This window comes from Calidris pugnax, unplaced genomic scaffold, assembly GCF_001431845.1.
Source record: "Calidris pugnax isolate Ruff unplaced genomic scaffold, ASM143184v1 scaffold58, whole genome shotgun sequence".
NCBI lineage: Eukaryota > Metazoa > Chordata > Aves > Charadriiformes > Scolopacidae > Calidris > Calidris pugnax.
This window is the reverse complement of record NW_015090868.1, coordinates 2,261,768-2,288,781: the sequence shown is the minus strand read 5'-3', so window position 1 is coordinate 2,288,781 and position 27,014 is coordinate 2,261,768. Positions and strand designations below refer to the sequence as shown.

Sequence of the window (27,014 nt, the reverse complement as noted above, 5' to 3'; positions counted from 1 at the left end):
TTGAGATGGTAACGTCCTCCTGTTCCACTGCAGGTGCTCAATGATGACTGGCTCAGCGTCCAACACCATAAAGAGTCTGAACAGAAGCTCAGTTGCTAAAAAGAACTGATTTGTTCTCTTCAGAAGGGTTGGTTTCCCATAGGCTCTCCATGATCATCTTCAGCTGAGTGAGGATGACTCATCATAAACATCTTGTTGACCCTTGATACTGCTCAGCAGATTAATCAAGTGCTTACTGCTTGTAGATGTGGTCAGCCCTTCTCTGCTTCCTGCAGTAAAGCTGTCTCCCTCAGCCCTGGTGGCAATGTTAGCTGGTGGGCAGAAGTTCCTGGGGAGAAGGAGCTGTTCCACCATAGCACCAGCTGTGAATGGAAAACCATCAGCGGTCCTACTTTCCCCTGAGCCCAGGGTAAGCTCAAGGCTCATGCTCTGAGCTGGCAAAGGCTGATTGCACAGGGAGCGCTCAGAGGAAGCAGTTATGGGGGAGCCAAATCTCTCCACTTGAGATATTGGGCTTTCTCTCCTCCAGTAGGAGGATGGATTGAATCCACTGACCTGGACCCTGGCCTGATCCTTACAACTCTTCTAAGAAGTCACAACACAGACCACCAAGGGCAGTGGCTACAGAAGAGCTGTCAGGCACTAGAGTGAGGCTTCTGTTTTCTCAGTGATAAAAAAAAAAAAAGGGAAAAAAAGAAATAACAGTCACAGAAAAGTGAATGGAAGAAGTATTTATTTTGACAGCAAGAGTAGAAATGTCTTGAAGAGCCAAAGGACTTCCAGTGTTCGTGAGCAGCAGACAGAACTGTGGGTTCTTTCTCCTCCACACCAATTCATTGAACCTGTCATCGCTGGACTGCCAACAAACCCCTGCAACCTGGTTCTGCTGGTGGAGAACTCATCCACAGCTTCCAGAGCACCTATGCACACGGCAGAGGGCATGGAGGTGGAGAGATCTGGGTCGTACAGAACATGCATTTCAGTGGAGGAGAAGTGTCTCTAAAAGAGGAGACCAGAACCATGATAAATAATGACTGCTGTCATTGACACAGCTTTTAATGTTGAGAAGAAATAAAGGGCTTGAAGCTTCATCAGCTTCACTGGTGCAATTTGATGAGAAACTGATTTTATATTTGAAGATGGACCTTTCTGTTGGATGCAGTGGAAAGCGTATACACATTGTTATAATTATCATTAAAATAACTTGGAATTTGTGAATATTTCATTGCTAATTGCTATGAAAAATATAATTACTTCCATGCTGTAAAAGCTTAATCTGGCACCGATTTAATTATTTGTTTTCATTGTTTTTCAACCACATGTACATACCAAGGAGCCGTCCTCTGTGATTACACCAATTTCACCAAATCTTTTGTAGACTATTTCTCCAAAACTCAAACTTGACTAACATTCACTGTTAATCATTTTCTGATTCCCTATTGTATTCATTGCATAGTGATGAAACTGCCAAATGTTCCAGATATCACACATTAACAGTTCTGACTTGTGAACACAGCATTGGTAGTGGAAAATAAAAGCCCTGAGACTCATTTGCCTGTTCACCCTGAAATCTTTTTTGCAATTGTTGCATTTTCTTCATACTTGTTGCCATAGTTATAATCTGCTGGTAAATCTACAGATTTTCTGTTGACTAAGATAAAGCATAAATATGTGTTATACTGAAAATCAATTAAACTATATTTCCATTAGAAAAGTAAACCACTTGATTTGATCCTTTAGCTATAGAATACCAAGTCTGCACCGGGCCTTACAGATATATGAATATCTAATTAAACAGATAATAAACTAATTAAACACTAACAACTGAAAGAGGAGGGGGAAAAGAACCAGAAATTCATGATCGATAGTGATGAGTTCCTCTTAAATGGAAGCATGATGAAAAGGATTTGGCTGGAAGTTGATCACGTCATTTACCCTCAAGTTTACGACACACAAAGAAATGGAAATGCAGATGCGATGGAACAGGCAATGCTGGTCCAAATGTTCTGCTCTTGAGCAAACCAGAGATGCTGATGACCACTTTTTACTATTTTTCTACATATACCTGAGAGATGTGACAATCTATGCAAAATATACCACTGAAGTTCAAACTCCTTTTAATAAAAAGTAGTAAAAATTACTCCAGTTTGGGTGACCTGCAGCCTTGTTTCTGAAGAAAGCAGACTATGGGTAAAAAGTATTTTTGAATACCGATTTCTAATGCTTACAGTTCTGGCTTCTAAGGACAAAGGCATGACTACAAAATTGTTAACCCACAAATCCCTGTACATGCTTGTACTGGCAGATGCATTACCTTCTCAAGAAGGAATTAGCAATAACGTAAGGAAAAAATGACACAGCTGTATAATTATATGATATTTTAGGATACACAGAATACACCTTGGCCTTTCTGTCTCCCTCACCACATATCTAATGATGGGTACCCCAATAGCAATTTGGGACTCAATTTCAAAACCTCCATGAGCCTGGGCCACTACTCATTTCACAAACTCATCCAGTGGTTTTAAACCAGATTTTCTAGTATTTGCATGTGATAAGAGAGGGACGCGAGAATATAGAAAAAGTGCAAGAGCAGAGGGAAATACTTTATTGGTAAGCCTCCTTTTTATCATGGGGCAATCTGAAGGGCCCCTCAAGAAAAGGCTTCATGGGTTTCTTTGCCAAGTTTGCTGGCAGCTCGTTATAGCTACTGGGAAACCTTCATGTAAAGAACACATTTTTAACTGGTTAACAGTAAGTAAACATTTTAATTTTAAAATATTAATTTTAAAATTTGTACTTTTTAAGAGGAAGACCACCTTTTCAAAATACCTAACATACCTTAAATATCTAAAGTTTTGTCTTTGTGGTATGTAGGACTTTGCTTGAAGTTCTTTATTGGGATTCAACAAAGAATCTCAAGCAAATCTCTGTCACAAACAACATTCTTATTCCCGCAGTTAGTATTTCTGTCTTCTCTTCATAAAAGACTTTCCTTCTCAGGAGTCTCTGAAAAATTTCATGGATGCCAAGCCCTTTCTTTAGGGCACAGACACTAAAAAAAGGACAGCCCAGTCTTTTTGTTTTGAATTCCACCCAAACAAATGTCTGTGCATGACAGTGGTATGATAATGTAGGATGAAAAAAACAGAAAGCTCTTGTCATCCTTCCCTGCACCACATGAGAGCATCACAGAATTCTCTGCATCACGAACTTGCAAACTTATGTTGATTTTTTGCTGGTGATGATTTAAACGGAATATTTAAATACAATTTAATGCATTTTAACAATTTTTTCTTGTTAAATACTACACCATGCATTCTAGAAAGTGTATCTGCTAAACTATGATACATAGAGATTAACTATGACAATATGAGAGGACATGGAACCTTCCAAAAAGATTTGGCAGTGCAAAAAAGCTTCTGTCAGTTTTGAGAGATCTTCACAATGCTTGGCAGAATACAGGCTCATAAAATCCATCTGACCTCTTCCTTATGACAAGCATTATGAAAGATGAATGTGTTTTAGGATCGATCCTGTTTCCAATATATTGTGCAGTAGTATCAGACAAAGCAATGCATGACCTTAAAGCAAGGCTCATGATTCACTTTTGCACTGTAGGAGAATATTTAACCTTTCCATATATCCATACTGGATATAAATGACTGCATAATGGTGGATCATTTCTCTCAAGCTCTTCAGTTGCTAACACATAAAACTTGCAATTCTGTAGACAGCTTTGGACTAACAGTTTGCAGATTATTGAAGCTGTCTATCAAATAGCTTCTTCCATATCTATCAGCAGAAATGAACTCCTCATCACCCAAGGGTTTATTTTTCTCCTAGCATTCTACCACAGTGACAGACATACTCTGTCACAGCCAGAAAGCCACCTGAACCTTTGTCAGACATACAAACTGAGCATGGAATTGGTGCTGGAAACTGCTAAACAGAGATGAGGTTTGGACACTGCACAAAAGGCACATCCATCACTGGAAATGTTCTACTGGAGACACATTTATATCTCTCTCTATGGGTCCTGACAGCATTCCCCTTCCCAGAGATTTGGCTGCCTGGGCTTGGGGCCAGCTTAGAGATAGAGCAATAGAGGGAGGTCCCCCTCCTGCTGCAGACCTTGGGACAGACCCCTCCAGACAGCGTGGTGGGGTGGCCTCCACCAGGGCTGACCCTGCTTCCCCACGCGAACTGCTTTTAAGCTGAGCCACTTCCACTTGTCTCCCACACGAGCCTTTGCCCAGAGAAGCTGTGTCTGCCCCATCCCTGGAGGTGTTCAAGGCCAGGCTGGATGTGGCCTTGAGCAACCTGGTCTAGTGGGAGGTGTCCCTGTCCATGGCAGGGGGTTGGAACTCGATGATCTTTGAGGTCCCTTCCAACCCAAACCATTCCATGATTCTGTGATTCTAATCCCACCCTTTGCAGCCGTGCCTGGGCCAGGCCGTCACCCCTCTTGACTCGGGCACAGAGCCTGACCTGCAGGATGACCTTCTGCCCTGGCCTCAGCCCTGCCTTGTCCCTGGGGACTCACCTGGTGACTGCTGGGCTGTGCCTTACCCTGGGTGCCCTCACCAGCCCTGCCCTACCCGGTTGTCTCCAGTCACCAAAAAGAACTGAAGGGACATCAAACGGTACGAGTTGTCCACATAGCTCGAGTTTAGACCTTTCTTTATCTCCTTCCCCCTTCTCACTTTATTCTCTGATTCCATTAGCTAGTCAACTTTTGCACTTGTTGGTGTGTGGAAAAGATTATATGCATAAACCAATTAGAGGATTGGAAGCGCTTTCCTCCTATAAGCTAGAAAACTGGTTTACTCGTGGTGAATGAGCTAATGAGCACTAGCAAGGTGGCGAGCTTTTTATATACCACCAGAGACAACAAGAATAGTTGGGCAGAGAATCTAATCTATTACTTAAGCATTACGCAAGGACATTAACTGGCTCTTTCCTGCAGCAATGCCAAATTTAATTCAGATATGCTCCAGGTTCCATTACACCACATCCTGTGTTAGAAGTTAATATGCAAGATATAACCCACACAGGTTATATGTTACGTGCTTATGCCAAAAAAAGCATCTTTCTGAAGAAGCTGTCAAGGCACTAAAAGCTCACATACTTCAACTATACTTTGCCTGAGGTCAAAAAAAAAAAAAAAGACTGTGAAGACTGGACTTCTTCCATTAAATCTTTATCAGTGTAAGTATTTACTCACTTCAAAAGCAGTAAATACTGTTCTAGAAAGTGATCAACCTTGAAAGATAGAGAGATCTAGTTTGGATTGGAGCTTATCGCCAGAGATCAGCTGATGTATCCTGCCTGAAGTGAATCTTCCTGTGAGACGTCACTAATATATTAACAAGTAGCACTTGTACAAATGTTCTCCCTTAACCTCTGCTAAATCCTGCTTATCCCTGGAGCGTGTCCCTGGTGACAAGGTTGAGCAGCTGGACAAACGATGCATCTGGTTTTCTGTTTAAATGGAAAGGTTTTCAAAGAAATAATCAGATGGAAAGGCAAACCGCACTTGCTGAACATATTTTTTCTGAAATCTATGGGATAAAATCGTAACTTTACCAATGTCAAAGGCAGGGCTCCCTTGACAAAAACCCGCAGCAGTGGCCATGGCAGATTCAAAGGCAGATTAAAAGGAGAGAGGAGAGGAAACAGCCTCCAAACATGGGTGTGGTATCAATGAAATGGACACATTTTCCACCATCTGCGCATTGGCTCTGCAAGGCCCTAGATCCTTCAGAGTTCTACTGAAAAAGTTGTGTACTCATGCTTTAAGAGAGGGAAAAAAAATCCAGAATGGAAGCAGGAATGGTAATTGGAATCTGCATTTGCCTTTCTTCCTTTCTGTCATATGTGTTTTTAATCCAAGTTGTTTAGTGATCAGGCTTCCAAAGAAAAATTAAACACATTAATTGTGAAGACTTCACTGTCCAGGGTGAACATTAGAGAGCATTAATGAGGGGAAAATGCTCTTGTATTCATGCTAACTCCAGTAAATTGAGTCTCTAATCTTCATTTGGTGTTAGAAATCAGATCAGATGAGGATCTAAGATCCACAAGGCTTTCTAGCAAAAGGAAATGAGAGACAAAGCAGGCAAGTCAGAGCTCCAACTCAGCTGCAACAGCCCTTGAACTTACACAGTAATAGAAGCACAACGACCCTAAAAACACAGAAAGCTGGAAGAAAAAGCACTGTAGTGGCTCAAGGATGCAACAAGCAGAGAGCATAGGCGTGCTATTAAGGCCAGACTCAGCAGAAAGCATCAGTCCAATTCCTTGAGGAGTGACAACAGTTTGGCCAAAGGCGGCAACAACAGAAATGGCCACATGTTAGCTAACCTCTCTCTTCAGTGATGATCGTGCTGGATAAGCAGATCCTACGGATTACATCTGGTTTAGATCAACAACAAGGGACAAAGGAATACCCTGCTGTATCTAATGGGGTGCGCATGAGAGGACATAATCCATTCCAGAAGGCTTACAGCTGCTTACATAAAACTATTCAATAAAAAAAGTTTCATGCCACACCGCAGTGTGATTTTTGAGAAGGCACAATCTCCCTCACACAGCAAAATAAAGGTGAATCAGCAAATACTTTCAGAACAGCCCTGTACAGCCTAATCCTGCACTGTAATTATGGGAAGATAAAAAAAGTATTAACAGAAACAAGACAGCACATGGGGCTGAGTAATAAGCAATTACTAGAAAAATTCCTAAATGATCCAGCATGCTAGAGATAGTTAGGAACATGGTTCTCCAGTCACTATATAAAGAAACACCATCTTCTGAAGATGCCCAAATCCAAGAGGAAAAGTATTCCAGAATGCCTAGAAACAGTATCTCCCTGTCATGGTTTCAGCTGAGATAGAGCTGATCTTCTTTCTAGTGATTGCTGTGTTTTCAGATTTGTTGTGAAAAGATTGTCAATAATGCCTATTGTTTTAGTTGTTGCTAAGTGATGCTTATACTAGTCCAGGACATTTTTTAAGCTTCCCATAGGTGCTGAGAAGGAGCACAGAGAGAACAGTGGAATGGCCAATGGAATATTCCATACCATAGACGTCATGCTTGGTACATAAATGGGGGTTGGCCATGGGGGCATCAGCAATCTCGGCTCAGGCTCTGCAACCCAAGAAAGTCAATTTCATGGCAGCCAAAGCCACAACACTCCCTAAACCAGTACAAACACAAAAGGATCCAGAAAGGAGACTGTAACATGTAATGAAGAAAAGAAATAAAAGAAGAACAAAACAATCCCAATAGTATTACAAACAGCAACAGCTAACGGTTTTGTCATACCAGATACCTTTAAAAAAAGGGATATGCTGCAGTCTGCATATGTAAGCACCCCACAGAAGCTGCTTTTCAGGAACACGTCTCTAAATGCACATTGCATCTTCCTTCAGCCATGAGGCATGATCAACAACAACTAACTGTGCCTCTTGGGAAAGCAGGAACTAGATGCCAAAACAAAATTGATTGTAGAACTGTGAGATCAGAATCTTTCCACCGGAAAATAAAAGCACCAATTCTTCCAAGCTAAAGCAGACAATGGAACTGCTGACTGTAGCCATTAAGTCTGAAATTACAAATCTGGATGTTCTACATTAAGGAGAGAAGATTATATGCCAAGACATCAATATGTACTGTGCTTTACCTGGATGTTAAACAATCAAGATGCTAAGCACTATTACAAGGAGAGAATCGGTGGAGTAACTCTTAAACCAGGAGATTTCCAAAATTACTCCTAGGTCTGCGGATAGCAGAGGAAGAATTAAAGCAACACCTTTTGTCCTGTCATCACAAGGCAATGATTCTTTCTTTTCTTTCTTCTACTGCTAGAATGAAAGCAGAAACCATACACATGAAACAGACATACTAAGTCTCTTAAGAGGTAAATTAAATTAAGGATATGCAAGCATGGTAGTAATCACCACAGCAAATTGTAAGATGCAAGACTCTATTGAATCAAAGAGAGCCAGGCTTTTGGAAACATCAAGCAATCCCTGCACTTTATGCCAGTTCTGAATTTATTAAGAAAAAAAGAAATCCTCCAGTGCAATTTCAGCTGATTCTTCACACTACAAACTTTGTATATTTCCTAGTTGGAGAGAGTCTAGTAGCATATGCCTTAACAACACTCTTCAAAACAGAGCAGCACTGAGCACAAACAGAAAAAGCAGTTAAACCAGACTTACACGTTTCAGGCATTTTCTGGTAGGCACTGAATTTCATACAGGGATTGACCTTGAACTACCAGTCACTCTTCCATATTTAAAATCCTAAATGACTCATAACATGAGATAAACCATTTTGATAACAGGTATGTTTTCAGCTCTCAGTTATTCATTTGTCTCAAAAGAACCTCATTGTGGCTGATAAACTCTCCACCTCTGTGACTGTAGACGCTTTGCAAGAGGTGGACTAGAAAAGAGTTGTTCTCGGACAACATGATATATTCATTACTTATATTATTTCCATAGTAAAGACAAATGCCTACCAAAAAAACAAATTAAATTAAAAAGTAAGACCAGATGGAATACTGAGCCAAATTACTGCAAAAAAGGCAGGACAGAGATAACGATCAGAGAAGGATAAAGACATTTCAGAACCAGATCTGAAAATACACGGGCCACTTCACTGACCAAATCCTAAACTGCAAGGAGGGACCTAAATACTAAAAAAAGTAAAAAAGAACTAGGAAGTTTGATGTTTCTGCTCTCACAAGAGTCAGTGTAATCAGCATAATGAATTCTTACTAGCATTCTCTCAGACAGACCATGGTAAGAAGTAAAAATTCATTTTCTAGCTATCTGTCTAGCACAGCTAATTTTCCTGTTTTGTTTTTTTTAATTGCTGCAGTAATCAAGCTTTCAACACTGTTGATAAGGAGATGCTGATAAAGAAATTAATTTTTTTCTACTCTTCAATCATAAGAGCAAAAAGCCTTTCACAGTCTTCAATTTTTCCCTTAGACCTTTGATTTTACATATGCCACATCCAATCACACAACTTCTCTGAGTAAATTCAGTAGATAAAAAGAATAAAACAAATTAGGATTATCTATAAAGCCTCCCATTTTCATTTTGCCTGGCTGCCTTTCCATCTAGACTCTTGTCTGATTTCCCCACATCTAAAAAGAGAAGGAAGATTGACATTTGAGGGAAAGACTGGAGAAGAAAGCAACAGTGTCTGAGTTGCAGGAATGACTTTGTCCTCCTTGGTTAGCAAGCAAACGAAAATTAGCTATCAGAATATGCATTGCTTTGAGGCATCTTCAGACAGATTTCCAACTTCTCTCTCTCTCTGTCATGATCAGCTTGGTAGGCAACATCTCACCTGCCCACACAAAACAACCAGTATGTCCTGCAGATCCACCCCTGGTGAGGCGACATCCAACTGAAGAGAACTGGCCTCACACACTCCTGTTGGTCTAGCCACAATCTTGAAAAGCCAAAATATAAGGAAATAATTTTGAAGGACAAAGTTTTATGCAATCTACCCAAAACTTCGTAAGGCTGCTGGTTTTGTGGTTTAACTCTTCAGGGTTCCATTATGCTTTTATAAAAAAAAGACATACAGGCATTAACTGTGAACGTTTGACTTTTTTTTTTTAATCAAGTCAATTGTGATGTAGCATTGCTCTAATAGGAGAGGACTATGAAAACAGGAAAGTGAGGCAGTTTTGTGCTCACAGTGTTCTGCCCACACATCCCAAACTCTCCCCTCAGTCCCTCCAAGCCTCACTGCCTGCAATGCTCTATAGGATTTCTACTCACTCCTCTTCCGCGCCTCCCCAATTCACTGGCTGCAAGATAACATTCAATTTAATCTCCAGGAGATAATTCAGAGGCACTTTGAAAAATCCAAAAGATTTCAGAATTTAGGAGTCTCTAAAATAAAATGAATGGAACAGCTTTCCTATCAGATCTGTTATCTGAGTTCTACAACAGCAGCCAAAAAACACAGCAACAATTTATATTTCCTGGGAAGGTGATGGTGAAAATCATCCTGCAAACCATTTCCAAACACATGAAGGGAAAGAAGGTGACTGAGTCAGGTTGACCCTGACTGAGCATGAGGATTGGTCTAGATGATCTCAAGAGCTCATAGAATCATAGAATCATAGAATGGTTTGGGTTGGAAGGGACCTTAAAGATCATTGAGTTCCAACCCCCTGCCCTGGGCAGGGACACCTCCCACCAGACCAGGTTGCTCAAAGTCCCATCCAGCCTGGCCTTGAACATCTCCAGGGATGGGGCAGCCACAGCTTCTCTGGGCAACCTGTTCCAGTGTCTCACCACCCTCACAGTCAAGAATTTCTTCCTAACATCTAATCTAAATCTCCCCTCTCTCAGTTTAAAACCATTACCCCTTTTCCTATTGCTCCACTCCCTCATAGAGTCCCTCCCCATCTTTCCTGTAGCCCCTTTAGGTACTGGAAGGGGGAGTTCCCTTCCAAACTAAACGGTTCTGTGATTCTCTTGATATCCAATAAGACTTCTCTTGGTATCTAATAAGACTAGAAACAGTTTTTTGGAAGGGCAAGGCAATGCAGTCTCTAGTACAAGGGGATTGGTTGCCACAATAAAGACTTTTCAACCTGCACATTTGACACACAGACATGAATGAATAAGCAAAATTGATGAGCCAAGGATATCCTAAAAGCAGAATTTGTTTCTCAGATGTATTCAGATAAGCCCCAGGGCTATTGTGCTTGCCTGTATGAGAAGGAGATTGGTAAGGACATGCTTTGGAGAGCTCTATTACAGCCCTCGTGGTGGATGATTATGTAAGTTGTATACTGTACTTCTGCATTTTTAATAGGGAACAGACTGCCACCACCATCTTTTTAGGCAGCAGACTGCAATCCCCAGGCAAGATAAAATCTGCTGTTTCCACCAAGTTTCTGCAGGCATTGTGGAGCAAGCTGACTTGGAAACTGCTGCCTAGCGCCTAGAGGAAGATAATTCTTACAGCTTGCTGCACAGGTCTGGTAGGAACACAGCTGAAACCTGGGAGGAGCCAGAAGCCGCTAATTTGCTGATTGGTATTACCTTGTCTCCTTGCTTTATGTTTATGCCTTATCAGCAAGGCAGCAGGGTTTAAAATCATACCCAACTTCTTTTCCAAGCCTTTGAGAACTACGACTTTGATACGGTGGGTTTTGGCAAGACTGGAAAAAAAAAAAAAAAAAACCAAACCAGACAAATGCATGATATTTAACTCCAAAACATTATTTCTGTGTAATCTAGAGTATGAATTTATAAAAGGCCAGCTGTTTTATGTTATGCAACTCTTACCCCATATTTAAGAGAATGTAAGGAATTCTGCATCCAGTAAGGACATATAAACTGAGACCTACCCGTACAGGCGGGCTTTACACCAGAGCAGCTCATGTATGATAAGCCCGTACCCTACTTTATCACTTATAATTTAAATAAACAAATAATTACTGCCAGAATATTGCAATACATGCCTGATCATTCATCATCTGCTGTTTTATCAACAATGATGAAAAAATTAGCCAACAACCATCATGACTTGCGGATGTTTAGGAGGAGGTTAATTTCAACCAGTCAAAAGGGATTTCGTAAGTAATATATTTAGAGATGTGAAGGAATCCTGACACTTGGAAAGTTCTAAAATTGTGTATTTGGGAAAGGTAAGAGATGTACAAGTGATGAGGTGCTCTCTTCCTACATAAAAATGGAGCTGAAAAGCTGAAGATTATGTAAGTGGATTAGCAAAGCTGTAGATTCTTCTCCCATCTGCTTTGTTTGCAGATTTTACAGTGCCTTGATGTTACAGCAATAGATCAGGATGACTGTATTTAGCCTAATTACTTTCCCCAGCAATGACAAATCTTGGTTAACCATCTCTGCAAAGGGCAGAGCAGAGCAAAGGACCATTGCAGCAAAGTATCAACATAAGGGTTAGATAATTTAATACAAACTGTGTAGCCTGGCAGGAACTTCCAGTATCTGGAGCTGCATTTTTTACTTTCAGCATGGGCAGAGAACATACTGCCCTGCTCTCAAATGCTCATTTAACTTTATTATGGAATGCCAATATCAGAACAAGCTGTCAACCACAGTTTTAAAACCACAGCATTTACAAAGTGATGTAACACGAATTCCACTTTGACTTCAGATTCACAAGATACAAGGCGTCTTCTTATGTTGTCTGCTTCTAAGGCAACAGAATATTTTAGGTCATGACACTTCTCTACGTACACAACACACGCCAGAAGAAACAGTATGGAACTTAATATATGCACCGAGTACTCTGCAACATGCTAGTCCATGCTCACATTACCTACTAAGAAATAGGCTATCATGGAAAAAATACATGCTGTAAAATGGTGACAGAGAGAAGGTGACAAGAAACATGGGAGTGAGAGGTTTTCTTCATAATTGCTTTCACTTGAAAAGGTCCAAAGACATCAACAAGGTAATGTTGATTGCAGTATCACTAATTCCCCCATGGTTTTTACTCCCAAATCCATGTATGTTTTAACCTCCCAACCCAAAGGAGACAGTAGTAAAAAAAAAATCATGAGAAGGAAATCAACAGGCCCTACACCCACATGGCTGGGTGCTAGGGAAGGGGCACAGCCAGACAGTGGCAGCTCAACAAGTTATAAAATAGCCTATTTGGAAATATGATGTTATGATTTTGCTTCCAGATGACTGACTTACCCTTGGCTTTGCTTTCAAACTAATTGCTTTAGGTTCACCATTAAGAAACTCCGTTCAACATGGAATTTCCCAATCATAAAACCTCTGGCCTTCCACACAAAGGTAAGATAAGACGCTGTCATTGAGTAACCCCTCACCATATCCCTCGCCATATGTAACTGCTACTACACTTTGTGCCAAGGGATGTTCATGAGTTGAACAGAAACAGCTCAGCAGACCTAGGCACCAGTGAGATGAGACATTTTACTAGCAGCAATGTTTGGAAGAAAACACAAACTCAGCTGCCCACTACTCTATTGCCAACCAAAAGGCACATCTACCAAGCAAGGAAGTGATGGGAGCTGGGGGCATTACAGCCCACTCAGCCACCACAGTTTATCTGTACTCAGATCTAGAAAGTTAAATTATAATGCCCAAGGGTCTCTCTATACATACTAAAGGTTATTTCTGGTAGGGCCAATTAAACTTCATAAGTACCTTCGCTGCCACAGCTGGAGGACTTCAGCTCATGAACTGTTTTATTTCAAGCTAATTTAGGTACTACATACTACATTGCCTTCTGGCATAAGTTATAAAGCAGATAATAATAACAGTCATACATCAGCCTATGCACAGCACTTAGTGAAAATGTCAGCAGTTAGTTACTATAGATACAGAAAGCAAACCATTTCCACATGTGAAAAGTGCTCAAGTCACAGCCCACCACAGTGGGGTTGCAAAGTGGCTCACCTACAGGAGATACCACCTACAGTGGCACCATTAAAATGGTGAAAATCACACACTGGTGTTAGCACAGGCCAATCCAACACAAACACATCCTCTCCTCCCAGCAGAACCACCGCATTCCATTCCTTCAGAGCGCCTGATGGATGTCGGTGTTGCATCAACACTAATAACTTATCACAACTAAACACATACCCAACATTCCTTCCTTTTCTTCTGCCAGTGGCTGATTCAAACTAAGGCCATCTACTGGCACCGAATGTGATGCGATGACATCACGCTGCCTTGGGTTATTTCGTTGCAAAAGGCATCTATATCCTTGGCCACCGTACAACGGAGTGATCAAACACTGCCCTGACAGGACTCCTGTTACTGTTCTGTGCAGCCTTGGATTCTTTAAAAAAGCATTTTTACATCATGTCATAGAATCATAGAATTGTCTAGGTTGGAAGGGACCTTTAAGATCATCTAGTCCAACCATCAACATAACTCTGATTAAAAAAACATCACTAAACCACATCACTAAGCACTATGTCAATCTGTCTTTTAAACACCTCCAGGGATGGTGCCTCAACCACTTCCCTGGGCAGCCCATTCCAAAGGTTGATACCCTTTCCATGTAAAAATTTTTCCTAATATCCAATCTAAACCTCCCCTGGTGCAACTTGAGGCCATTTCCTCTTGTCCTATCACCTGTGACTTGGGAGAAGAGACCGACCCCCACCTCTCTACACCCTCCTTTCAGGGAGTTGTAGAGAGCAAGAAGGTTTCCCCTCAGCCTCCTTTTCTCCAAGCTGAACAAACCCAGCTCCTGTCCACTCCGTATCACCTGAAGAAGGATTTCACCGACATCATCACAAAATAAATACAAAGCTAATTTTACAGCTCTTCATCACCCCTTGTGTTTTTGCACCAAATTTCCCTCCACTGTTCTTCTAAATGAGGGAAACGTGTGTCTTAGAAACTATGCCAAGGAGCTTTTCTTTAGAAAGAGCCCAAAGAAATTTACAGTGTACGCAAACTGTGCTGAATGTTTCTTATGCCCAGGCAAAACAGCTATATTTAAAGAATGTGACAAGTGTTTAACTTTGCAGGTATCAGTACAGGCCAACCTGCACTGGGAAGCAAAGACATCTCAGATTTGTAGCATTTAACTCTCCAGGTATGAGCTGTGTCAGCAGACCCAGATTTGAACATTTTAACTTTAAAAAAAAAAAAAAAAGTACAATTTCACTGCTGAGAAGTCATCAGGTACCACATTTAAACAGGGCATGCAAATGAAAGCTGTTATTATTCTTTACTGTTACATTTCCAAGTGATCTCAGTATTTTCACTGTAAAAGACGGGAATAATTCTCAGGTTGAAAATATAAAATAAATGGGAGTATTTTCAAGTATATTGTTATTTAGACGTATTTTTTTTTCCTAAACTATACAGCAACTCCTGATGTTTCATTCGTCTCTCCCTCTTTGGAGTTTTATAAAGCCTCTTCAGAAATAGTTTTTTGATTGCGTTTATTCTGTCTGCTGATGAAACTGTCTCGTCGTTAACAGCTGGGTTTGCTGAGGTAACACTGACAACACGACATTTGAAATTAGACAGTAATTGTACATCTGAATCACACTATGAAATGAATACAGGTTGCAGATATAGGACGTATAATATGATAGACAAATAATTATTAATTAATTAGGATAATAAAATTATCCTAAGTGACCCAGACCATTTAACTGCCAGTGAAATTCATGGTACTTACTGTATTAAAAGAGATATCACTATCAATGAAATTAGCTGATCATTTTTGATTAACCAGACGCAGCATCAATGAACTACTGATACCATGTGTAAATGGTTCTTAAAATTTATATTAAAAAGCTTGCCAGAAAAAAAATATACCTGTGGTATACAACTGAAGTAATCTGTAAATAGTTCTTAAAATTTATATTAAAAAGTTATGCCAGTGCTATGCCTGCCACAGTGTTCTAAGCATCTTCTGTAATATGCAAGGAAATTTGTAGTATAATTTAATATTGCAGCGTGCCCTGAGGGGAGAAAAAGTATTTTCAACAAAAAGAAAACATCTGCAAGGACACTTATTTATAGAGGCATGTGATAAACAGACTCATGTGCTCATTAAGTTAAAAAAGAATAACATTCTTTTCTGATGAATTAACAAAGCTACCATGTATCATAACTTAATTATTCTGAGTTTCAAGATTTCTTATTTATTCTGTATTTGTTCTGCTTTGGTTTATGGCTGTGTATCAGTCTTCCCAGTGCTGTAACACAACTCACTACACTGGTTTGAAAAGTTATCAATTGGCCACGTTTTTAATTTCCAGCACAAGCAAACTAAGCTTTGTTAACAGGTAGACTGTCTTCTGTGCAGCCCTTTTTAATCAAAGGTTACAGAGGTTATCATGAGGATAATCTGGGCGGTCGGAGGGCTGAGGATCAACAAATTGCTTATTTTTTTAAAAGTTTTGTTATGTAAGTATGATGGCTGAGATCCAGTTCTCCTACTCTGAAAGCTTCTCTGAGTCAACAACGCGGTAGACATTTTGGAGAAGTTACAACAAACTAAAAACACGAATTCTTCTTGCTGACTGTTAGGCCTTACAAAAAAGTTTCTGTTCTGAAAAATTCTTCACCAAGAATTATTTCAGAAAATGACTTGCAAAACCAGAAGAAATAATGCAATATGCTTTTTCCTTTGACCTTTTTGGACATCAAATATGCTGCAGAAGGCAGCTGGCTAAGCAACATCTAGCAGGGTCACACCTGCCCGCAGAGATAACATTTAGAATTGTCAGCAGGAAAATAACTGGAAGAATTCAATAAAAATACGGTGGATAATACTTGAAAAACAGGAAAAAAAGTTTCTCACATGTTTGGACTTCTGCTAAGGGAGGGCTTCTCAAGGAAACTGATTGCAACTCTCATTCTGGGAGGTTTAAAGCTCAAAAGCTGAACTCCAGCTCAACGTAGGGCACAGCCCTGCGTGGCAGAGAGAGGGACCGTGGGGTCCTCCCCACGGAGAGAGTTACTGGATGTGAGCGCATCTCCCGGCTTTAACGAAGAATCAGAAACATCTGTTACACAATCACTAGTTCACTGGAATCACACAATTACTTTGTCAGGTTTGAAAGGATAAATAAAATTTTGAACAAATAGATCCCGGCTCATTTCACTTATTTTTTAAAATTGGACAATTTAAAAGACAAATGTGATTGCCCCATGGCAGGGGAGAGCCAAGGAATTAATAGGGCAAAGAATGACACAGAGAAACAGTACTGCTACTGGTAATAACAGAGGTTCTTGTGAAAGACAAACAATGAAATGATGTGGAAATGATTAAAGATCTTCAAAAAATTAAACACATTTAAATAACCATCATGGAATTCAAATGTCATGAGACACAAAAAAACCCCCCGATTACTGCCTCCAAGAAAATATCAAGAGAAATAATTTTCTTGGTAATTCCGTTGCAGTTGAAAGAGTGATATATTAACACTGAAGAACTGAGCCCTGAAACCACTCAGTAAATCATTGAACAGAGTTTGGCAGATAATATGAGGAAATGCTTAAAAAAAGTCTCTCCCCCCCAAGATACAAATCACTGCATTATGAGTCTGAGGTACTAAAAAATTCTCAATGTTCGCTTTATTTGTTATAAAGGTGAAATATTCCAAATTTGATTAGATTTCAAGTTGTTCACACTTTTTGTACATTTTAAATTTACATCTTGTAACCTTCTTGTTTTCATACTTTTTTTTTTCACAGTTAAACAGTCGATCACATACCCAACTTAAAGAGCTGGCATGTAAATCTAAGGTGTGGCAGGAAATGACATAAGTAATTCATTAGGTAATCTCTGATCCTCTAGTCAATCAGTGTCAGGGTGTGATATTTCTACTAAAACAGTATTTCCGAAACCAGCATTCTTCAGATGAGATGGAGATTCGTGTCCTAACAACTTTTTTTAAGTCTTAATGAGTCTTTGGGAAAGCAGAGATGTCCGTTCCGAAGTCAAGAGGTGAATCTCATGTAGAGGTATATTTTTTGTCTCTCAAATCTCTGCACAGCAGTATCAACTAGACATTGCACTTGACTTCTTCTCCTAACCAGTCATACTGCTGACATACAGCGGCTTGTTCCACTCAAAAACCTCCAGCGCTTCATAAACAATTGACTAAATGCAACTTGAGATGAAAGGCACATATAGAATGCAAGATAAATGCACATCTTAAAGAAAGGAATAATAAAAAGAAGCATAACTCTTTGCCAACAGTTTGCAGTACGTACTGTTACAAGCACACTCAAAATCTGAGCTGTTATCTTCAAAGACTGAGGTCGCACCAACACGATTCCAAAAGTCCTGTTGCACTACTGCTGAAAGCTGTGTAATGGAGGTATTCTTCATGGTAAATCTTACTTTTATTGCTCCCTAATGGCAGCATTTTTCAATGTTGCACTTAGCAGTGTTATGCAGAGGGAATGTGCTAACAGCATACAGTACCTTCTGGTTTTGAAAGCATTTAGTCCTAAAGAATGCTGTGTAAGACAGAACAAGAAATACCAAACAGCACCAAGACCAGAAAGGACACCTGTCAAACGTGTCACACCACTTCCCTTATATACTCATCTTATAATGTGAACTCTGACTGTATTTATATTCTATTGCTGTAAATTAGTTTCCTCTAATCAATATGAAAAGCTGGAAGTTTTTCTGTGACTTTTCTCTCTCCACAGCGCTTCGCTCCGGCAGCCATTGGCCCGTTACTAACATTATTCTACTGAAACCACATTATCATGGCATAAACACGAACTACCAGAAATTGTGGATTTGCCCAGAGGCTTTGGGAGATCTGTGAGTAGGCTTTATTATACAGGAAGACAGACTGCACAAAGAAACACCACTCGAGCCAAAATTCAAGATCTTAGAAGTTGCTCCATCTGAGCTAGTGAATGCTTTTTGAGAATACAGATCTCTTGGCTTTGCTAATATGAAAACCTTCTTTTAGCTATGATAACTATTCTATTATGAAAAAAATACCTTTGTTTTATAAAGATTAGCTGTTGATTAAAAAGACTTCTTGCTACAAGTATAGAATACATGTTCATATTACTTAAACAGATTGTAAAATAATAATAATAATGTTATTTTATTTACTGAAACCAGGATAGATGTACAGTGAGGTTCCTGTAAAGCACTAGAGAATAACTCACCATCTAAATTATTCTCTTTATTCTCTTCCAATTCTTCACTAAAAGCTCTTACATACCATCTTCCTATTTGCCATCATTCTTTTCTTTGTTATATATTTTCAGCTCGTACATCTCTCTGTAACTGAGTCAACTGGTTGCTAATACGTACTTACTCACTAATTTGGCAGCGATGGACGCAATTGCATTTTATAAGCTCCTGGAAAGCTGTGGGGCTTTGATGACCCAATCATTCATCACAGGCCTACACTTCTTTTTGGCATTAGGTTTTCTCACCAGAACTCGTCGGGTAGGTTTCCAACCAGCAGAGTGAATTCACATGGCAAAGATCACCCTGAAATTTGCGCTCGGTAGTTTGCATGTAGCATGTGCTGGAGTAGACAGTATTTATGTGGTGAAAATAGCTTACTCATTTGGCACAAAAAGATATGATAATGCCGTTCATCAGAAAAACATACAGATGGCAGTTGGATTGTCTCAGCAAGCATTTGTGTTCTGCATTCTCCCTCTCAAGGAAAGTTGTCTTCTTTGGTTTTTCACGATGATTCATCTGACGCTGCCTGGTGGGCAACCAGAATGCTAAAAGCCTAGTGGAGATAGAGAATGCGGCCTGGCGGGCGCTCCAGTACGTCTCTGATGTCCAAATTTGCACTTGCAGTAAAAGCTAACACATTTCCAAACACATTCTTGCCTACTCCGACTTCCCTTCCTGAGATCTCTGTGACACCTTTCATTCTGTCCTCGTCTGGAAACATTTTATGCTTCAGTTTGAACATCCGTTCATAAATCTCTTTTGAAAGAAGGATCACTCCGAAGACAATTCTTGAACTCACTGTATCTGCTCTCTTGCTTTGTGTACGTTCAGTGTGTGATCAGGAAAATCTGTAAGACTGGCTGATTGACAGACTGACAAATTCTACCTAATTAGTACTCACCAGGTTTAGCCGGTCGCCTTCAGCACTTCAAGTAATGTTCTACTGATGTAAGATCTTGCTTCTCTAATTCTAAATACCTGAAGATTTGCATGAGCCAAAGAGAATTATTCAATGGTATTATGTCTCTCACCAAGTTTAAAGAGATTTCAAATGTGAAGTGAAAAAGTAATGTGATACAAACTGTATAAAAACTAACCAGGAGATGAAAAAGAGTGGATAGGCAACAAAAGTAACATTAGGGAATGCAATTTGCATTCTGGATGCTATCTTGGAAAAAACAGCTTTTGAAAGATTATTACACAGTGAAAAAAATCTACCAAACAATACAAATAAATGGCTTATTTAAGATGGGTTCACTTCAGAAGCAGTTTATTACCACCTGCACCTGGACCACCTGCCTAAATGGGAGTAAAATTTTTTTTAAAAATTAAAAATACTTTCTCCCGGTTAGTTCCAACTAAAGTTTTTCTCCATGAAACTGAAACGATAATGAACAAAATTATTTTAATACACTGCCATACAACAAATAGTAAATGTACCTACCAACCACGCCTCCCTCTCCCCCCCACTATATTGTCTGAATATCAGATATACACAAACACAATACATTTGCTATGGTTAGGACAGAAACTGAGCCACAAAGAAAGCTTCCCCATACGGTACAAGAGACCTACGTGAAAGGCAGGAATACAATTCAATTCTTGCAAGCCCCTGTTTTAACCACACCATCCCCTTCAGGAATTCCCTGTAGTAAAGAAATGTCTTTTGATACAGACCTTTCTTCTTTTCAAAAAAAAAAAAAGCTCCAACACAAGACCAAACACTGCTCTCTGATTTTTTTGAAGCGCTTTCAGATTTATGCTGGCCTAAATGTGAACAGAAGTTGCCCTATAAGTTTCAGAAATACTTGGCTCGACACCAAACACTGCACTTACATAAGGCCATATAATCACCTGACACTTGTAGCTGCCTCGCTGATTTTCCAAGAATTTTAATCCTCTTTTCCTGAAACTATCCCGTTAGTGAGCAAATATGTTTATTCTATTACTTATATGCTTGCTTTGGAGACAAACAGTTCCATTTATCAAACAGAAGAATAACATTTTCCACTCTCAAAACATCAGAAACCGAGAGACTTCTTTGTACAGCAAAGTACAGAGTGTCATATAAAAGGGCCCATTCCTCAGCGGTGCCCTCCTGGGCTGCTTCTACGCATTTAAAAGCCTTTCTACGGAATAATGAAGCCTCCCAGCTCTTCCTCCCTGCCAAACAAATCATCACGGAGCTGGGGCACAGCAACTGCAAGGCTGTGCAAAGAGCAAACCAGAGAGAGCTGCCTGATGGCTGGGGGCAGAAGTAGCTTGAACTCCCTATTATCACAGGTTTTGCTTTTATAGAATGTTCAAATATATAACTAACCTATTCACTTTGCTGTAGTTCACCTTTTATGTCGGGTATAAAATGTAATGGGTCCAATCTCCAGCCCCATGAAGTCAATGAAAGTTCTGACTACAGACTTCAAAGAAACCAAAATCTGTCTTATTATTACTCAAAATGTTTCTAATTAATGACTACACGACTGGAGCTATTCATTAACAATGATTTTTGTGTCTGGTTTTTTTTGTATGTGTAATTTCCACTTACATCCTTTGTAATAATTAAAGGTCGCTAAAGTGACAACAGACTGTATTAAGAAGTCTCTGAACCACAAATTGTTGGAAGCCAGAACAATACTCCAAGGAATTACCACTTCTCTTTGAAAAGGATTATTGCGTGCTTTTCTTACAACAACAGAGAAACAGCCTGGTTCAGACTGGAAGGGACCACTGGAGGTCTCTGGTCCACCCTCTGCTCAAAGAAAGGTGAACTAGAGCAGGTTGTTCAGGCCACGTCCACTCAGGTTTTTAATATTTCCAAGGAGGAAGACCCCACAAGCTCTCTGGGCAACCTGTTCCAGAGTTTGGCTACCCTCACAGTAAAGAACATTGTTCTTATTTTTAAGTGTTTCAGTTTGTGCCCGTTGCTTTTTGTCCTGTCACTTCTTTGCAGTGGTGTCACCTTATTGGTTGTAGATGTGTTGGGGGATTATATAGAAATCTCCACTGTTACAAAACCACCAGTGTTAACTCTTCTTCAGCTGTACAAAAGATCACTCAAAACATCATTCACTGTCAATCACCAGTGTGTCAAAGCAAATTTAAATTCCCACCATACTCCTACATAAGCACTTCCTACTATTACTCCTGCAAGCAGTTTCTCCCTAAAAAACAGATCTATCATATAACACTTCTGCACTGTTTTGAGGTTCCAGAACCCAGAAAGGGCTTTTCATACAAAAGGGGTGGAGGGTGGGTGAGGAAACGAGCTGTGCCTAGAAAGCGAGAGCAAATTCTCAGAAAACAAGTTTTACTTCTGTAGCAGCATGATCCATGAAGTGGGAGGAAAAAGGAGGAAAGCATGATTATTAATGGCTGGGAAGAGCCACTGATGACTCTGCAGCAACTGCCATTCTGTGCTTTCCAACACTTCCCTCCCTTAACGTCAGTGTCTTGGTTTGAGAGACTAATTTCCCTTCTAACGTTTGGGAAAACTGCACTTTCAGAAGACTCCAGTGTCTAAATTTGTGAAAATGTTTACTTTATAGCCACCTGGGCTATATGGGATTCAAGGTCTTGGTGTTTTCGAGCCTTGCCAGGTGCAGGGATGAGGAAGAGCAAGACCCGGGCACTTGACCCAAGCTGGCCAACAGGATTATTTCATACCATGAATGTCACATTCAATATAAATCAGAAAGTTTGCTGTGTAGCTCTCTCTCTCCCTTGATGGCAGCAGCCCAGAGAAGTTCTTGCCCTGGTGCCAGACCCCTGAGCCCTTCCCTTCCTCCCAAAGCCATAGTGCTCCCAGTGTCCCACATCTGCTGGGAGCGCACAGCCTCCTGCGATAGAATGGGATGAGTATGATCCTTCTGCATTTCATATTGGTATCAGGATCAATACTGGTTCTTTAGCATTATTGATGATGCACGTACAACCACAGGAACACTCTGCTGTGGGGGCAACAGGGATTCCATATTCCCACCCAACGCCTGGAACTACTACAACCTCTAACATGAACGAAGCTTTGGTGACCCAAAGCTCGGCTGCCTTCCGTGGGGATTATGCAGATCAAGTACAGAAACTGTTCCGTGGTACTTCTGAAATTCAAACTCTGACGAGAAACCAAAAGGAACTAAATATAAAGTTACGGTTATTTATGAAAATTCCAGTTAGGAGTAATGGAACGAAAGCAGTCAAAAAAGAATCTGTTGTTCCCTGTCGCTAAAAAATACTTTATTCTTTTTGTTGTTTTCAATCACTGCACTATTCCGCTGAAAAAAAATCTCCTTAATAAAAAAAAAGCAGTTCTTAAAACTTCACTACTGAACATTTCATGCTAAATAATTATTTGAAAGGTTGGGAACAATCCCTATTTTTGTCTTTATCTTCAGTTTCCTAAAAGTGCAGTTCTTTTACATCCAAACATATTTTGTTTCTGGGATGTATTATATTTGGTAGGAAGTAATTAGAAAATTGCTTAAAATCTTAGACCATCAGTTTCATACAAATAGAGCCAATTCCAGTTTCTGGCTTGAAAGATTTTTTGACAAATAATGCAGTTGTTAACTGCCAATTTTCTATTGGGAAAACTACACAAAATTTCAAACTATGGCATTTTGTTTTCTCCATCTCATCTGAAACATTTTTCCCAACTAGTTTATTAAATGCTGAATCTATCTCCAACGCAGCCCATTTACCAAGTTAAGCAGGAACTCAAACTTCCATTCCTTCTAAGGGCCAAGCCTGCAGGAAAATAACATCTTCCTGGAGATCTGTGAAATTTCTTCTGCATCATGAGAAGTATGCTCTGGCCACAGAATGTGTCCTGTGCAGCAGAACAAGCAACATCAAACCCCTCTAAAATTCCTGTGTGGTACTGACTGAAAATGGAAAATGCTGAGAGTTGAATTTCCATGAAATAAAGCATGTTAGGTCAGTTGTTAAAAGAATAAATAAAAATAAATCTAATTTTAGGGATGTGTGTCCGTCTGTCTGTACCTCAAAGGAATGGGCAAAAATTTTAAAATTAACATTTGTTCTGTCTGGAATGAAAGAAAAAAAAAAATTGGACACTGCTTTAGAAAAAAAACTTCCAAATTTCATTCAGCACTACCTAACACCCTCCATGAATAACAACAGAATTTTTCATAAGTATCATGAATTTCCTTCACAACTCATTTTTAATTGCTCTTGCACATCTTCAGAGACATTTTTCGTAGGGCCTGCTCCTAACTCTGAGATCCAAGCAGTGGAACCACAGGACAGTGTCTCTGCTGCTGGAGAAAGAGCAGTGGCTTCTCCAAGCAGAATGTACATTTTTGATAGGGTGGTGCTGGAGGTTTGTAAAAGGGGCTAAAGCTGGAATACAGGCACAAACAGCTCAGGCTTAATAATAAAACTAACTCAGATTTTTTGGAGAGAAGCTCATACATGGTATAAGCAGTTCAAAAGATAACTTTTCTTGCAGGCTGATCACATGGAAGATAAACTACTGAAATTTTTGGAACACAGAAAAGCACACTGTATCACTTTTACAGACAGAAGTACAAACAGGGACAAAAGTAGTAATTTTGTTTTGTTTTTACATTTAATAGCATTTGTTACTCTGTTCTTTTGAAACTTTACTTAGTTTTTGTTTCAGAAAACACCAAACCTTACAGAAGCCAGTGTAAACTGTTTTTAAAAGGGCTGTAAACACTTTGTCCACAGGTACATATATATAGTTGCATGTATTTATTCTAATTTTAATAGTTAGGATAATGACATGAGAATTGTAGGAATGAAGTATGCAGTGGAAATGGAATCTAAGGTAAACCCCAGTATTTTGAAATCCAAAACTTTCCAAAAAATCAAGTGACTAGAACATGTAAGATGATGAGGTTATAAAAGTGCTTATTTAAAAACAATGACCAATCATTCTGCAGACGTTGTCATTTCTTACGTAAATCACCTCAAAAATGATGACTTTAACCTTTTCTTAAAATAACCATTCTGGGAAGAAGCTGCTATAGGGAGTAAGAATTGATAAAAGCATTATGGCTTTCTATTGAGATCTATGGAAAGGCAATCATCATCTTGAGGTGAAGCAGCATCAAGACTTGTTTCAGATTTACCAGCACGTTATCGTTCAAATTATTCTGTTTGGGGCAGGAAAGGAAGGATCAGAGGTTCCTTCCAGATATTACTGTGCTCTCAGAACACTGTGGACATGGGGAAATCTCATCTACAGTACAATCTGAACACAACTTGCATTTTGCTCTAGGTGACACCAGACAGTCAGAAAGTAGCTGCACCCATGGCTTGCCAGCTTTCCGGATTCTGGAAAGAGATGATTTCAGTGAGAAAAGGAACAGTTCAGTCCCATTAGTCTAAATATAATCAAAGAGAATTGCAGCATGTCTTTTGAAAACATATATGAACTACCTTCCCTTTTGCTTCCACCTCTTTCCCAATGATTATTAACTCTACCTAAACTTCTCCTCTTCAAATATGTGATATTTCTCTTACAACGTAAGCCTTTTTTCAATGAGAACACCATCTGGATAAATCAGAATACAGGCTGCCACCTTCTTTGCTCACATTCCACCATTCTTGACATGCAGACTCCAATATGCTGTAATCCATCAGCATGGAGTTTACTCGGAAACCTTTCATTCTGATGTATCATGGTTTATTTAACTGTAACAGTTTACTTAACTCAGCTACTCTGCCTAAGAGATGAATCAGCCCTATAATCAGCAGAACCTGTGTTTAAGCCTGGAATCAATTACTGGCCTGACTATTAATTCTGCTAATGATGTTGCAGAACTCAAGAATTGGGAGAGCCTGTTAGCCTCCAGGAGGGAGTACTGTACGCATCAGAGTATTCCACTCACCATTTTTATCAAGGTAAACCTGGTACCGAAAAAAACACCTCGGAGAATAATTTTTGACATTTATTATTGATTACACAGAAAAGAGTGGGTTGTTGGGTTTTTTTTCAAGAGGCTAGATATCAAGCATAACAAGCTTTTTTCCTTCCTTTTCCCTTGGCTTAAGATTTAGTCATACAATAGAGGCACGCCTTTAATGCAAATATGATGTAATGACTGTAATTCTTCCCCCTTTTTTTTAATTGTATAAGAATGAACAGCAGTAATTATTAGAAATAAGAAGAAAACTCTCCTATTTGGCAAAATATATTCAAAGCTAAATATTTCTCAGTATCTCAGAGGATGATCATAAGTAGATGCAAAACATCCAACTTGATAGCAAGTGATATACTAAAGAAATAAATATTTCTCAGTATCTCAGAGGATGATCATAAGTAGATGCAAAACATCCAACTTGATAGCAAGTGATATATTAAAGATAATATATATATCAGGGGACATATTAGAAAATATAATGAATATATGAACAGTTACCAAAATAAATTGTTCTTTAAATATCAAATTATAACACAGAACACATATCCCAATCATTATCTTTCACTTTTGCTATATGTTCTTTTAAAAATAACCAGCTTGTACTTTTTCTATAATGTGAATCCATTAACACCCAGAAAAAATATTTTAGTATATGCAACACAATTATTAGCCAGCAACTTGCAGCTGAAGAAAAACAGCCTGATAAACAGAAAAAATTGCTGACTTATTTGCTATTTGCACACTTTCTTAGTGAGCAATTTTTATTTAAAAAAATCCTTTAATAAAAGTCTTTTTCGTACTGCCTTGGCTATGATCCTGGGTTTTGTTCATAATTCAGTCACAATCCTGCACTAAGAGCTTGAACTTCAAGAATAAATAACTGATTATTCAGAGCTCTGTATCTCTCCCTAAATTCAGTATTTCATGCTGTAAGTGGATTACTATTTGAATAATTACAACATATATCAATAGGAGTACACATTCCATTGAATATTTAGCTATTTTATAATGATTAGATGTGACTTTCCTACCGGGTAACAATGGCAGAAGGAAGGAGTCCAATCAGTCCAAAGATTCTCTTCCTAAAGAAAAGACAAATATGACTCATGTCATAACTGGAGCTAAGTTACTTTTTTACACTGGAGAAATTTAAAATAAAACCTTCTTGATCATATTTTTAAGTTTGTTGTCCCGCACATGTAGAAACAACCAGCTGTCTTTTGGAATGCACAATGACGCATCATATATGGGGAAAAGAAAAAATACAATGAACATGAAAAAACAGGGAAACAAGTGACTCCCTAAAGAAAAGACAAATATGACTCATGTCATAACTGGAGCTAAGTTACTTTTTTACACTGGAGAAATTTAAAATAAAACCTTCTTGATCATATTTTT

At 39.3% G+C, this 27,014-nt stretch overlaps 1 protein-coding gene across 1 annotated transcript in view; it reads right to left on the bottom strand.

The window, feature by feature from the left end:
- Window positions 1-26,685, bottom strand: part of KIAA1456 (KIAA1456 ortholog) — a 129,155-nt gene extending 102,470 nt beyond the window's left edge. The window contains exon 1 of the mRNA XM_014945638.1: window positions 26,648-26,685. The gene's annotated coding sequence lies outside the window, so the exon portion shown is untranslated. The remainder of the gene's footprint in view (window positions 1-26,647) is intronic.
- Window positions 26,686-27,014: the final 329 nt, after the last annotated feature.